The 15,611-nt window shown below is 36.0% G+C and overlaps 1 protein-coding gene and 1 non-coding gene across 2 annotated transcripts in view; both read left to right on the top strand.

The window, feature by feature from the left end:
- The window catches only part of Rab10 (RAB10, member RAS oncogene family), an 87,614-nt gene that overhangs the window by 25,896 nt on the left and 46,107 nt on the right, over positions 1-15,611 (top strand). The gene's annotated exons all lie outside the window — the stretch shown is intronic.
- On the top strand, positions 10,549-10,656 carry LOC125617339. The gene has a single exon (XR_007348318.1). It is a non-coding gene; the product is annotated as a U6 spliceosomal RNA (small nuclear RNA).

Here is a 15,611-nt window from a genome sequence, read left to right as displayed (position 1 = left end):
GAGTGAAACAAAATTGGAACAACACAAAATCATTATAATAGCCTCCTGAAATGTCCATCCGTCCTTTCTCCCTATCTGTTCCTCAGATGTGAGCGGTTTTTCTTCCATCTTACACATCTCCAGGGACAGGCAACTTAAAACAAAAGTGAAACAAAATAACAAAAGAGGAATCTTAAAATGGCTACCCATCCTCTTGCCCTGCCCTCAGGGGCGAGCAGTTTCACTTACCCTCAGTCGCTCCCCGTGTGGCCCACCAAATGCCGCAGTCTGGCTGGGCACAATCAGGAGCCACTTGTCAAAAGAAACTAACTTTATTTTTAGAACCACACACGCCAAACAAAACAGCCTCTCAGGAAAAACCCTCAGAGCCTCAACTGCCACCACCGGCTTTCCACAAGCCTCTCTCTCCCACACCCCACAATCCTCCTGCTCTTGAGGCCGATTGGCTGGGTCACGTGGGCGGAGCCAAAAAAGTCCCCCAATGAGCAGCTCCGTGGTCTGAAAGGGCAGGGAAACAGCCCAATGAGCATCACCACAGAGGAGCCAATCAGCTAGATGTTGCTGGGGCCGCTGTGAGCCAATCATCAGCCGGCAGCTGGAAGTTTGCTGGGGCCCCTTCGGCTGTGGCTCTCAACACACAAGGCCCTGGATTCAATCCCCAGCACCACCAAAAAAACCCGTGTGTGTGTGTGTGTGTGTACATTTTAAAAATAATTTTTAACATGTAACACAAATCACATGCTGCCATTCACATATATGTAGATATAATATTCATATGTTATTTATGGTATGTATATGAATCATCAGGTTGATCACAAATTTTATTTACTGAGTATTTCAACAATTTGCCATCCAAAAGTATCTTTCAGTTGGTAGAATTTTGTAGCCTTTTTGCATGTAATTATGAATAATGTGTATTTCACATTCTTTTATTTTAAAATACATTTTTTGTTGTAGATAGACACTTTATTGATTTTATTTACTTATTGGCTTTATTTATTTATTGACCATATCTATTTATTTAGACTTTATTTATTTTTATGTGGTGCTGAGGATCGAACCCAGTACCTCATATGTGTGAGGCAAGTGCTTCACCACTGAGCCACAACCTCAGCCCCCAAGTATAATTCTTTTTATCATGAAACTCTACTACATCAGAATTTGTATTCTTACTGCTAAAACTAAAATTTCTATCTTTAGTGTTATACATTTGTTAGAAATTAAGTAGAAGATAAGAGAAAGGAGGGGAGAGGAGAAAGAACATTCAGAAAGGAGGAAATATTTAAACAAAAAGTCAATAAGGAAATTTATGAGACCAGAAAATTGAAAGATAGCGTGTGTTGAAGTGGTGATTGGAATGAGGCAAGCAGAAGCAATAGGTGTTGAAATAGGTGTGGGCCCAGTCGTGCAGAACCTGGTAATTCATGCTAAGGATTTAAATTCCATTTAAAGTTTTAGCAGGGATGTGACGTGGTTAGATTCATTTTTAAAAAGATGATATCCTAGACAGTGTGCAGAATGAATTGGAGTTGGAATTTTCTAGTTAAGATTTATCAAAGATGTGTTTAAATTCTTAATTGTATATTGAATGACTTACACCCTTTAAGGATCATGAAGGAGTTTGTGACCACAGTGACTATGATAGTGAAGCTTTGTTTGTTTTAAATAATCTTTTAGTGCTTAATACATTAGATAGATTGTTGAGCCAGGAGACAGTTTTAATAGTAGTTACTTTGCTTTTGAGCTTGAGCCATTTAACCTTTGAGCCTCTTTTTTTATCTATAAATTGGGCAAGTTCAAGAAACATGTGTTTAACATTAATTGTGTTAATCGCTTAACTCTAGTTAACATATGGGCTGAGTCTTGCTGAGTCATTTTCTCAGACTATGTGGGTGAGGCTTAATTAAAAACTAAGCATATTTGACACCTCTTGCCTCTTCTGTAGAAGTCAGAGCAAATAATTGTTTCATATGTTTTATTTATTGTGTTTAATAAAAGTTTTTCGTAGTGTATTATTTTAAGCAGATTCCTTATTCAGAAGAGAGAACATACTATATATCAGGAACTAATGATGCACTTTCTTGGATTTTACTGCCAGTTTGAATTTAAAACTTTGTGGTCAGGCATGGTAGTGCACACCTATGGTTCCAACTACTGAGGAGGCTGATGGAGGAGAATGGCTTGAATCCAGGAGTTTCAGGCCAGTTTGAACACAGCAAGACCGTGTGTGTGTGTGTGTGTGTGTGTGTGTGTGTGATGTTAGGGATTGAATCCAGGGCCTGGCTCATGTGTTTTAAAATTTTCAGTTGATCCTACTTTCTTTTTTGGGGGAGGGGGTGGTACCAGGGATTGAACTCGGGAGCACTTGACCACTGACCCACATCCCTAGCCCTATTTAGTATTTTATTTAGAGACAGGGTCTCGATGAGTTCATATTAATGCCTCACTTTTGCTGAGGCTGTCTTTGAACTCATGATCCTCTTGCCTCAGCCTCCTGAGCCATGATCCTACTTAGTGCCTAATAATACAGCCTCTTTGTCCACTAAACAGCATTGAGATGCTTTGGAATTTTTATGCCTAAAAAGTTGGTTGGTTTTAATTTCTGCAATAGAGCCATGGTTGAGACTAGTGTTCTCATTGACAGTAGTAGGTCCCTGACTATTGCATCAGTACAACTGCATCTCTGTCTCTGTAGTTAAGAATTTTTTGTTTTTTTAACTGTCCCAGGAATAATGATGGGTAGTGGTGTTCATGGTGATCTTCAGGCTTTATAATTTAATTTTTTTGAGAACTATCTAGAGGATAATAGCATGACATTTAAAAAACTTGAACTGCTTAGATATTTTTGATGATAATAGTCTTTGAGGGTAGTTGTTTATCAGTTTTAGATTTATCTTTACTTTGTGTATTATATTGAACTATAATGAGTGTACAAGCTGCATGTATATTGCTAGTGCTCCTGAACTTGAAGGTATGCATCCTTGGCTTTATCATAGGATTTGGCCTTCTCTGCCTCAAGTTTCCCATTCTTACAGTTGGCTTCCTGGATTTTTCAGAGTAGAGGACTTGATTTTTTAAATTCAGAAATTAGACCTTGTAGCTGGGGATATAGCTCAGTTGGTAGAGTGCTTGCCTCACAATCCATAGCACCAAAAAGAAAAGGAAAAAAAAAAAAGAAATCAGGGCTGGGGATGTGGCTCAAGCGGTAGCGCGCTCGCCTGGCATGCGTGTGGCCTGGGTTCGATCCTCAGCACCACATACAAACAAAGATGTTGTGCCTGCCGAAAACTAAAATAAATAAATAAATAAATAAATATTTAAAAAAAAAAGAGAAATCAGAGCTTGTTAAAGGATGATAGGCTTAAGAGTGAATAGGAAACAGTGGGAAAATAATAAATTGTATTTTGAGTAAAATAATATTAAATCTGGTTTTATATGTTTTTCACCTGTTTTAAACAGATGTATGTAAAATGTCATAATCACTTAAGTGACTGTTGTTTTGAACCCCAAGGATTATTTCTTCTACTTCAATTGATTTTCATTTCAGAATGCTTAATAACATTTAGGAAAAATTTAGAGTACTTCTCCTTTCCTCCTTATAGATTTTGTACAGTGTGGTAAAGAGAGCAAAGTAGATAACTGTCATTATTTTCAGGTAAGGAAGTGGAGTTTAGTGACCTATCCTTGGTAACATGACAGATATATCAATCAGGTCTTAAATATAATGATGGAAATCTTTGGGATTAGAAACATTGGGTTTACTCTGTGCTTTCTTCTGTTTAAGAAATGTTTTTAAGATTATTGTAAGGATCAAATTAAATTCATAATGAAAACATCCAGTGTAAATTCATGCTTTTAAAATTAGTATGACATGTGAATTCTCAAACATTAGTATATCTTGGTGGGTTTTTTTAATTTTCTTTTTTTTAAATTAATTTATTTTAATTAGATGTACCTAACAGCAGAATGCATTTTGATTCATTGTATATAATTGCAGCACAACTTCATTTCTCTGATTGTGCATGATGAAGTGTCAAATCATATGTGCAGTCACACCTGTATCTAGGGTGATGATGTTCATCTCATTCTATCATCTTTCCTGCCCTCATGTCTTGGTGGTTTTTTTAATAGATGAATCCTCACAGGTTCCCACCTGAGGCTCTTTTTGATCAGGAGGCCAAAACGTTTCATAATCCAAGATATTATTGCTTTTTTTCACCATGTGTTGGCACTTGAACCGGGTGCAGAAGAAGTAGTTTGTAGATTGCTGGTGTTAACATGAATCAAGATAATGGCACTAAGCTGGACTAGTGGGTAATATTCGCCATCATGAATTCACAGGAAAAAACTAATTTTATTCAAGAGTGTCCTTGATTGAAGGGATTTGGTTTTCGGTGATAGAGTACTTACCTAGCATAATCAAGGCCTATCACTGCAAATTAGAGAAAATGTTCTCCCTGAAGCATAATTAATTTTTATTAAATTCTGACTCTTGAGCACATTATATGTCTTTTGTTTCATGACAAAATAAGAAGTAGATATGAAACATATCTGCCTCATTATGAGACAGTAATGGTTGTCTCAAGGAAAAGCACTTGTGAAATTATTTGATTTGGCCTCATTTTTCATGGAACACCATTTATTCTTGAAAGAACAACTGGCAAACTATGATTATTCATACTTAAATACTTGGCGTGTACTTTTTCAAATGAATGAAGTGATAGTGTTTGTTGCCAGTGATAAAATTCATGGCTTTTCAAATTAGAATTTTGGCAAACCTATGTCTGCCTCCATGAACGTGACAGCTTTCCAGTACTTAAGAGTTTTTCCTGATGAGGTTCATGGTGATTAAAAAATACAACTCTTTTCATGTTGTATAATGACGTGTGTCAACATTTGGAAGAACCATGTAACTCAGTGAACCAGTAATTCCAGCTGACCAATACACGATGTTATAAAATCCTGCATAGGCCAAGCACAGTGGGACATGCCTGTAATTCCAGCAGCTTGGGAGGCTGAGGCAGGAGGATCAAAAGTTTTGAGGCAAGGGGTTGTAGCTCAGTGGTGAGTGCTTTCCTGGCATGCATGAAGCACTGGGTTCTGTCCTCAGCACCACATAAAATTGTCCATGTGCAATTAAAAAAAAATACTTAAAAAAAAAAAAGTTTGAGGCCAGCTTAAACAATTTAGCCAGACTCTCAGTAACTTAGACTCTGTCTCAAAAAGTAAAAGGTGATATAAATAAAAGAATATAGCTCAGTGATAAAGTGCCCCTGGGCTCAAATCTAGACCACCAAAAAAATAAAATAAAATAAAATAAAAATACATGTCTATAAAAAGATCCATTCATGGTGCAAATAATTGATGAGTATTAATAGAATAAATCGTGAAAAGTTCATTGATAGGGTTTTAGGTTTCATATTGCATCTAATCTTTAAGAAGTAATCACTGAATTTTGAAGTATCAAATAATATTTAGTATTATTCAAATACTCTTAAAATAGTCATCACTTTTCCAGCTACATACCTGTATGCAAGTAGATTTTCTTCATTAACACTATATTCTTTGTGTTTCAGCCAAAAGAGCATATTGCAGTGAACTGAAAGCAAAAGGGCATATAAGCCAAGTTTCATCTATTAAGCTAAACATTAAACTTGCAAAACTATGAAATCATGCTATTCTCCTAAGTTTATTTCTGTTTTGGAAAATACATGGGTTTTTTAAATAAAATCTTTATGTTAACATGTAGATTTCTTTATTTATTTTCTTTCTTATTTGAAGTACTGGAGATCAAACCCAGAGCTTCACACATATTAGGTAAGCATTATACCACTGAGGAACATTCCTAGCCCCCCCCCCAATACCTTTATTTTACTTATTTATTTATGTTTATGTGGTGCTGAGGATTGAACTCACCACTGAGCTATAACCTTAGCCCTGCCAGCCCTTTTAATTTTATTTTGAGACAGGGTCTTGCTGATGCCAGCCTTGAATTTGGCAGTCCTGTATCTAGCCTCCCAAGTAGCAGGGATTACAGGTATGTACTACCATGTTCATCCTTGAATTTACTTTTTTTAAAAAATATTTTGTCTTAGTTGTAGTTGGACACAATACCATTATTTTATTTTTCTGTGGTGCTGAGGATTGAACCTAGCACTCCGCCCGTGCTAGGCAAGCAATCTACTTACTAATCTACTGCTGAGCCACAACCCCAGCCCCTGAATTTACTATTTTTAAGTATGTTAACAAATATTTAATTTTTTTCTTGTTGTAATTTCTAATATGGTAAAACATAAATTGACATAACCCACACAAACAAAAGCTTATTTGGATCCTCAATAATTTTGAAAGTACATGAACAAAACAAAAAGTTTGAAAATCAAAGGTATATACATCTTTTGTTTCTAAATAATAGGTTTGGTGACATGGTTTAGTCACGAGATAAGCCTGAGAGAAGAAGATTGATTGTGTTGTTAGTATCCTTTTAGAAAAACAGAAAGCACTCTAGGTTCGATTTAGCAATAAGTTGTTTATTTTTATTTAGTTTTGGTACCAGGGATTGGACCCAGAGGCACTTAACCACTGAGTCACATTCCCAGCCCTTTTTATTTTTTATTTTGAGACATGGTCTTGCTGTGTTTCTAAGGGCCTCACTAAGTTGCCAAATTTGATTTCAAACCTTGTGGGCACTTAACCACTGAGCCATCTCTCCAGCTCTTTTTATTTTGAGATGGTCTCACTAAGTTACTTAGATCCTCATTAAGTTGCTGAGGCTGGCTTTGAACTTGTGATTCTCCTGCCTCATCCTCCCAATTTGCTGGGATTATAGGTGTGCGCCACCAAGCTGAATTTTCAGTGGGAAAATTAATAGAATACTATACTCTGAGAGTACTGAGAAGTCAGGTTGAATATGCAGATGAGGAGAGTGCTGTGAAGAACTGGCAAAGAAATTTGGGCCTTGTTTAGTAGAAGTTTAAACAAGATTATACATTATACACTATTAGGATATTCAGCATGGTGAGAATGCAGGATGAAACAGGAGGAGAAGTATCAGGAAGACTGCTTTGGAGGTCATTGGTAATCTGAGCATGAAATATGATGGCATGCAGTGGAGAAGACTTGTTATACGGTTTATTTTGAATGAAGATTTGAGGACTGACTAGATCATGAATGGTGGAATGGAAGGCAAATCAGAGATGATTTAGAACTTTAAACTTGCTCATCTCTTATCAAATTATGTAGACAAATTATGAAAGCAAATGATTGTGAAATTGAAAGCAAGAAGTAAACTTTTAAAGTATAAGATGGAAAACTTAATGACAGGCTTAAAATCATTTTGTTCATGGTTATATATACTTTTAGGAGAAGGTGACAAATAGACACTGGTACCTATTAACTCAGTTTATAATCCAACAGGAAAGACTAACACAAAATGAAAAGGTAATATATGAAATGATGGTACCAAAAAAAGTCACTGAAAGGGAATACATTGAAATAGTAAATAAATTTTTCTAGAAAATTAATGGAAAATAAAAGTTGAGAATAAATTAATACTTATAAAAAACATTTATTATAGTTAAAAAATTTAGGTTAAAATCCTAATTCTTGTTATTATTTAGCACTAAGAAAGAACTCGTTGGAAAGTGGATGTTTTTGTCAGTTTTTTTGTCGATGTGACTAAAATATTGTTATAATTCTGTTTATTAGGAATCAAGCTAACTTAAAAGTTTTGTTTTTAAAAGCTGTTTAAGACCCCTATCATGTGGAAAAACAATTCCCTATTCTAGGTATGTAAAGTAAGATTACTGGAGGGAAGTTGATATAAGTCAATGAGTTGGAAAAGGGCCTGGACTTGTCAGATTTGTCTTTCATCATCATCCTGTTAGCACAAAGAGTAGAAAAGAGCAGGTTTGTGGTGAAAGTTATGGGATAAAGAGATTAAGGGTGTAGTGACTGAACCATTAGTTTTAAAAACCAATCTCAGAAGATATAAATTGGAATGTATTATTATTTTTTTATTCTATTCTGTAGTGATTTTACACACACACACACACACACACACGGTAATGGGGATTGAACCCAGGGGCACTCTACCACTGAGTTACATCCCAGCCCTTTAAAAAAATATTTTATTTTGAGATAATAATCTCCCTAAGTTGCCTAGTCTGGTCTTGAACTTGTGACCCTCCTACTTCAGTCTTCCAGGTTGCTGGGATTACAGGAGTGTGCCATTGTACCTGGCTCTGTAGCAACCTTTTGGTAGTGTAAATGCTAGACAGAACCTTGGATTAGAGAAAGAAAACTATGTTTGTTAATAGTAATTTTTCTTTCCTCTCAATAGGCTAATGTAGTTGCTGTATCATCACAATTTAAGAGATGGTTTAAAAATTTTGTGTATGGAGAAATGATGTGTACCAGCAGTAAGGTCTTTGGGATGAGGGAAGAGAGCCTTTCTTTCCGTTACGAGATTTGGAAGAAAAGTTGACTTCAGAAATGATGTTTTTTAACTTGGGCGTTTTAGAAGGACTAGTAAAGTGAAAGGGTGTGGTAGCACTGGTAATGATAGATTGGATCCTCATGACTCTCCAGCCCCTTTTCTTTCCTTCCTATCTTCCTGCCTACCCATCTACCTTTTAATGTATGTGGTACTATGGATTGAACACAGTGCCTCACACATGCTATGCTAGGCAAATGCTGTATCACTGAGTTACATCCATAGCCTTCCTACCTTTAAAAAAAAATTTGAGACAGGGTTTTGCTAAATTGCTCAGGCTAGCCTCAAATTTGTGATCCTTGCTTCAGTCTCCTTATAACCGGGATTACAGGAGTGTGCCAACTCACCTACTTCCAGCTCTTTCCTTTAAATCTTTGACTTTCGCATTTTATCTTCTATAAAACAATTTAGGATTTGTCTTGTAAAGAAAGGAAAACTTTTCTCTAAATTGTTTTATGAGCATTCTATAAGCTACAGACTTGTTTTAATATTAAAAGAAGGGAGAAGCAGCATTTGTAATTATGAACATGGGCTTTGGAGTCAGCTTATGGAGTTAAAATGCAAGTCCTATTAGCTGTGTATCCTCAGGTAAGTTATTAACCAAAGGACTTAGTCTCATCCATAAAAGAGCTTCTATTTATTTGCCTTAGCCTTGTGCCTTAGTGTCATCCATAGAACTCTTAAGGAGTACTATGAGGATGAAGTGAGTTAATGTTTGTAAAATCTTGGGAACATATCTAATGTACAATATGCATTATATAAATGTTCATTAATAAAACAGTAACAAAAGTCGGGGACCTCTGGGAGAGATAAGAAGTTGGGAAAAACTACACTCATATATTGCTGATGGTATTGCAAATTGGTGTAAGCACTCTGGAAAGCAGTATGGAGATTCCTTGGAATCTTTCCTTGAAAACTTGAAACGGACCCATCATCTCATTCAGTTATCCCACTTAGCATATACCCAAAGAAGTTAAAATCAGCATACTATAGTGACACAGACACATTGATGTTTATAGCAGCTCAGTTCACAATAGCTAAGCTGTGGAGTCAATTTAGGTATGTTTCAACAGATGAATGGATAAAGAAAATGTGGGCAATATAAACAATGAAATATTACTCAGCCATAAAGAAGAATGAAATTATGGCATTTGCCAGTATATGGATGTAACTGGAGACTATCATGCTAAGTGAAATAAGCCAGTTGCAACAAACCAAAGGTCCAGTGTTCTCTCTGACATGTGGATGCTAACACACAGTAAAGGCGGGGGTTGGGGACAGAACAGAAGTTCATTGGATTAGTCAAAGGGGAATGAAGGGAAGGGAGGGGAGATGGGAATAGGAAAGATAGAATGAATCCTGATATAACTTTCCTATGTTCATATATGAATGAATACACAACCAGTGTAACTCCATCATATACATCCACAAGAATGGGAAGTTATATTCCATGTATATATAATTTGTAAAAATACATTCTACTGTCATGTATATCTAAAAAGAACAAATAAAAGAAAAAGAAAGTTGGGGAAAAAGAGATTCTTTTCCCATGTATAATGGGAGTGAGTATACACTAATATTAATTTGCAACTCTTCGAGAGGCAGGGCTGGCTGTAAATTTTGGAGCTTCTAGATGTAGTTGTATGAGAACACAGGTCCTGGAAAGCTGAAGGATAAAGACAGTAAAACGGTATCAATTGAAGGTCAAATATTGGTAAGGAATTAGAGAAAATCGTTCAGTTTTTGCTATTACCTTTTCTGTCTCCTTTCCCCCACATTTGATATTTCTTTAGTAAACCATTTCCTCCAAATTCTTTAGTGCCAAAAATAGAGGGTGAAAAGTCCTTATCTCTTTTAAGTCATTTATTGTCTGATGCCACTTGAAAATCCTTCTTATTTACCCTCTTTCACTGTGTTGCAATGAAATGATTTTGTGCTCTTATTGGTGTTCTGAATGGATAAGAATAGGCTTCACTTATTTAAAGCAGATGTTTGTCTCTCTGACAAGCTTAAGAATAGGTTGCTTGAAAGGTTTAAAAAGTTTTGTAAAGGGGGTGCTTGCTTTGACAGCTCATATGCTAAAATTGGAATGATACAGAGAAGATTAGCATGGCCCCTGTATAAGGATGACACACAAATTCATGGAAGCATTCCATATTAAACATTATAACGGGAAAACAACAAAATCTGAGCTAAAAAGCTAGAAAGGAGGAGGAAGAGGTAAAAGTTTGGGGGAAGTCAAGTAAAGTAGCAGAAATTTAAAATGGCTGTAAATTTTATAAATAAAATAATAATACAAGGTATTAGTTTGATACAGAAGTATAGTGATAATAACAAATTGTCATGACATTTGGGAAGTAAGCATTAAACACTTAATAAAGCTGAAACAGTTAATCAACAAGTTATGTATTATGAAGATTTAGTAGCCTTTAGAGATAGAACCTGAACTCAGAAATTTTTTTTAAAAATTATTTCTGCAGTGCTGGGATCTAAACAAGGGCCTCGTGAATGCTAGGCAAGTGCTCTGCCACTGCAGAGTCACTACACCACAGCCTCATTTTTTTTTTTTTAAATGTCTTTATTTTTTTTTTTTATGTGGTGCTGAGGATTGAACTTGGGTCCCGCCCGTGCTAGGTGAGCACTCTACCGCTGAGCCACAATCCCAGCCCCCCCTTTTTAAAAAATATTTTTTTAGTTGTTGGTGGACCCTTTTATTTTCTTTATTCATTTATATGCGGTGCTGAGAATTGAACCCAGTGCCTCACACATGCTAGGCAAGTGCTCTACTACTGAGCCACAACTGCAGCCCCCACAGCCTCATTTTTTAATGATGTAGAAAAATGTGAAAAGTTCCGAATGTCCTTAAAATGTGGAGGGGTGAAGGCAAGCAAATTGTTAAAAGAAAAAGATAAGCAAGTTCTGAGTAAATTGAGGACAAACATGGAGACCTTAGAATCTTATTGCTACCTAGGATGAAGTTTGGGCTAGATCTAAGGAGATGATAAGGGCAAGCCAAAAAGTAGGCAGACATTTTTGAATCACTAATGGTAAAGGTCTGGGTGAAGGCTGAAATTGAGTAGCTAACTGGGTAGCACCTATAACCAAGAGAATTTTAGTTACAGAGCTCAAATAATAGCTTAATTGAGGGCTTGTAATATACCAAACACTGTCCTAGGCTTTCTACACATGATTTAGTTTTTACAACTTGAAGGTAAAGGTATAATACTCACTGTAGGTAGGGGAAACAGAGGCATGGAGAGGTTAAAATTTCACCTAATGCCACACAGCCAGAATGTGGCAAAGCCAAAGCTTATGTTTGCCTGTATCTTCTAAATCACTAAGCTTTATATTACCTAATTCTAAAATGAATTTACTATCAACGTTATACTTGTAGTATTTGTTGATGTGTAGTTAGAACAAACTGATGTGTAGTGAGAACATAACGGATCATCAACATTTAATTGGAGTAGGACAAGGGTTGTAGCTCAATGGTAGAGCGCTTGCCTAGCACATATGAAGCACTGGGTTCAATCCTCTGTACCACATGTAAATAAATAAAATAAAGGTATTGTGTCCATCTACAACTAAAAGCATTTTTAAAAAATCTAATTGGAGTAGCTTTGTCAAAGAATCGAGATAATAGTTACTTAAGGCAGGGTTACTCTTTTTTTTTGGGGGGGGTGAGGGGGTACCAGGGATTAAACTTGGGGGCACTCAGCCACTGAGCCACATCTCCAGCCCTGTTTTGTATTTTATGTAGACAGGATCTCACTGAGTTACTTAGTGCCTAGCATTTGTTAAGACTGGCTTTGAACTGGTGATCATCTTGCCTCAGCCTCCTGAGCCGCTGGGATTACAGGCATGCACCTGCATCAAGGTTTACTCTTGATGCTGAGCTACCAAATAAGGACATAAAATACTGCCATGTTCTGGAAAATGCTTGGTTCTTGAAGCTGTTCTCAAAGTTTTCCTTTTTTTTCCTTTTTGGGGGTCCTGGTTATTGAGTCCATGGCTTTTTTGTGTACATGTACCAACTCTTGAGCATACCCCCAACTGTTCAGGTTTTGCATAGTGAAAATGACAGCAGAAGTCAGCACAGTGTTGTTTTACAACAGAATCTGCTTCATCAGATCTTTTACACTAAAATGTTTCTCCTTTTTAGTTGGATGCTGTGCACACATAAAATCAGCTAATCAGGAGGCTGGAACAGAATTGCAAGTAGTTTTTTTTTTTTAATACTTTTTAGTTGTAGATGAACACAGGATCTTTATTTTTATGTGGAGCTGAGGACCAAACCCAGTGTCTCACATATTCGAAGCAAGCGCTTTACCACTGAGCTCCAGCCCCAGCCCCAGGAGGTTTGCAAGTTTTGAAGCCACTTCAAACCTCAGCAACTTACGGAGAAAGAGTGGCACAGTATCTTATGGTTCTGTGGAAATGGAGAAAATTCATGAGTAATTCAAGGAATTAACTATGCATGCCAAATTTAAAACTACCACTGGAAACATAAGAAACTGGAGGTCTTAAGACTTTTGTGAAGTAAAGCTGCATTAGTGTCTATTACGCTAATTTTGAATTCAGGGTAATTCAGACATAGTGTGATGTGTTTTACTTTTTCAGAGTTTTTGGGGTTTCAGAATTCTTGTGAAATAGTTGTTAAATTGGTTACTTTTTCCATTTGTTTCAAATTGGGTAGATGGCAAATGCCAAATATTTAAAATGCTACTTGTTTAAAAATATAGGTATAAAGGAGATTTAAATTTTCAGATAGGAAAATTTCTTATTCAGGCATGGGGAGAAAGGCATCACATCTTTTGTATCTAAAACATGTTAATTTTCTGTTCTTATAATGTTGCTTCTCTTGCCTTTTCCATTATTGTCTATTAACTGATACTGTGGAATTAATCAGATTTCCCAAATCATTTCCCAGCTGTCTTCTATAACTCTATTACTTCTGAAAATCTTAGCAACTTTATTAATATTACATTTACATATGTGTTCATTCCCATCATCACACAGTCTTGGTATCTATAGCTGTGTAATTGAGTAGTCTTGATTACTTTCAAAAACTGTTTAGCTCTTCTAGCTTCTTTGCTTTTATTTGTAAATTTTAGAATAATTTATATTTTCTTATAGGAATTTTTATATAATAAACTTGTATATCAATTTGAGGAACATTAGCATCTTTATTATATCTTCTAATCCATTATCGTGGTATACCTACCAGCTTGATATATTTCATCAGCATTGTATAATATGAACATGTAAGTCCTATACATGTTTTGATAGATTCACATGTAATTACTGTACCTCATTTTTAGAGTTTATGTAAATGGCATTGCATTTTTAATTTCAGCATCCATGTGTTCATTGTTAGTATATAAAAAAATAGTGTATAACGAGTAATTTCCTCATCCCCATTCTGGAGGCCAAACCCAGGTCTTCACAATGCTAGGCAAGTGCTCAACTACTGAACTACATTCCTAGTCCAAAACTTTTCTTGATTCTAGCTTATATCTGAATTTAGCAGTTCTAGGGTATGAAGACTGGGTAGGGAGACACTATTATATTGGGGATTGAACTCAGGAATGTTCTCTCTTATGTACATCCCCAGCTCTTCCTCCCCTTGATCCTTTTGCCTCATTCTCTAGAATAGCGGGGATTATAGGTGTGTGCCAGTGTACCTGGCTAAGTCTTTATATTAATATGTAATATCAGCTTCTTTTCTTCTACTGGGATGATTTTTTTTCTTTTGGTACTGGTATTGAACCCAGGGGCACTCAACCGCTGAGTTGCATCCCCATCCCTATTTTATATTTTGTTTAGAGACAGGGTCTCAGTTGCTTAGCGCCTTGCTGTTGCTGAGGCTGGCTTTGAACTTGTGATCCTCCTGTCTCAGCCTCCCAAGAGGCTGGGATTATAGGCGTGTAATTTTTTATTAGAATTGACTTTTCTTGTAATTTGTGGTATAATACAACAGAATGGGTAACATTTAGAAAAATATTTCAGAATAGTTTGATTTTTAAAAATTTGTACATGGATTATAAGAACAATATTCAAATGTCAATTGTGATTCTGTACACTAGCAACAAATTGTTCAATTATGTAACAGTTTCATTTACAGTAATATCAAAAGAATCCATACTTAAGAATATATTTAACAAAAGAAATATGACTTGCATCATAAAAATTTAAAGATTGTTGAAAGAAATTTTAAAATATCTAAGTAAATAGATACCCTATGTTCATGGATCTGAAGACAATATTGTCGAGATGGCAGTACTACTCAAATTGACTTACAGTTTGATTCCTAACAAAATCCTAGCAGCTTGTTTGCAGAAATTGGCAGTAGAAGTGCGGAGAACCAGAACAACAAAAAAACCATGAAAAATAAGTACAAAGTTGGAATACTCACATTTCCTTATTTCAAAATGTGGAACAAAATTACAGTAATCAAGACAGTGTGATATTGGCATAAAGATAGATACATAGATAACTGGAATAGAACTGAGAATTGTGAATCCAAAAATAAACCCTTATATTTCTGTTCAGTTTTTGTTCATTAAATATGAAGTACCCTAAAGTGCTGTTCTTTCCTACTTAACCCTGTCTCTTCTCTTTCAATTTGATTTAAATTGACTGTTGATTAGTACACAAAGCACTAGGGTGATTTCTGTGGTGATATTTGTTCACATGCGAGTGGTTTGTCAGAACTGGTTTATCCTCTAAGGATTAGTAACCTAGGAAAGGGTGCAGGTTTTTAATAGCAGTTGGAGAAATAGGGAAAAAAACACAAAAACATTTAGTATATATATATTCTTAAATTTTTTTTTTTTAGTATTAGGGATTAAACCAAGGGGTGTTCTACTACAAAACTATATTGATAAGCCCATTTGATTTTCTATTTTGGAACAGGGTACTAGCCCAAGTTGCCCAGGCTGACCTCAAACTTGCAGTCCTCCTTCCTTGGACTTCTGAGTCCCAGGGATTACAGGCATGTGCCATTGTACCCAGGTTTATACAACTTTTTCTTCTCTTTCCTTTTCTCCTCCTCCTCCTTCCCCAGGGTCATACTTTTTTCTTTGTCGTCGTCGGCCTCCTCCTCCTCCTCCTCCTC

The sequence above is a fragment of the Marmota marmota genome, unplaced genomic scaffold (genome assembly GCF_001458135.2).
Source record: "Marmota marmota marmota unplaced genomic scaffold, marMar, whole genome shotgun sequence".
NCBI lineage: Eukaryota > Metazoa > Chordata > Mammalia > Rodentia > Sciuridae > Marmota > Marmota marmota.
This window is presented reverse-complemented; position numbering and strand designations above follow the sequence as displayed.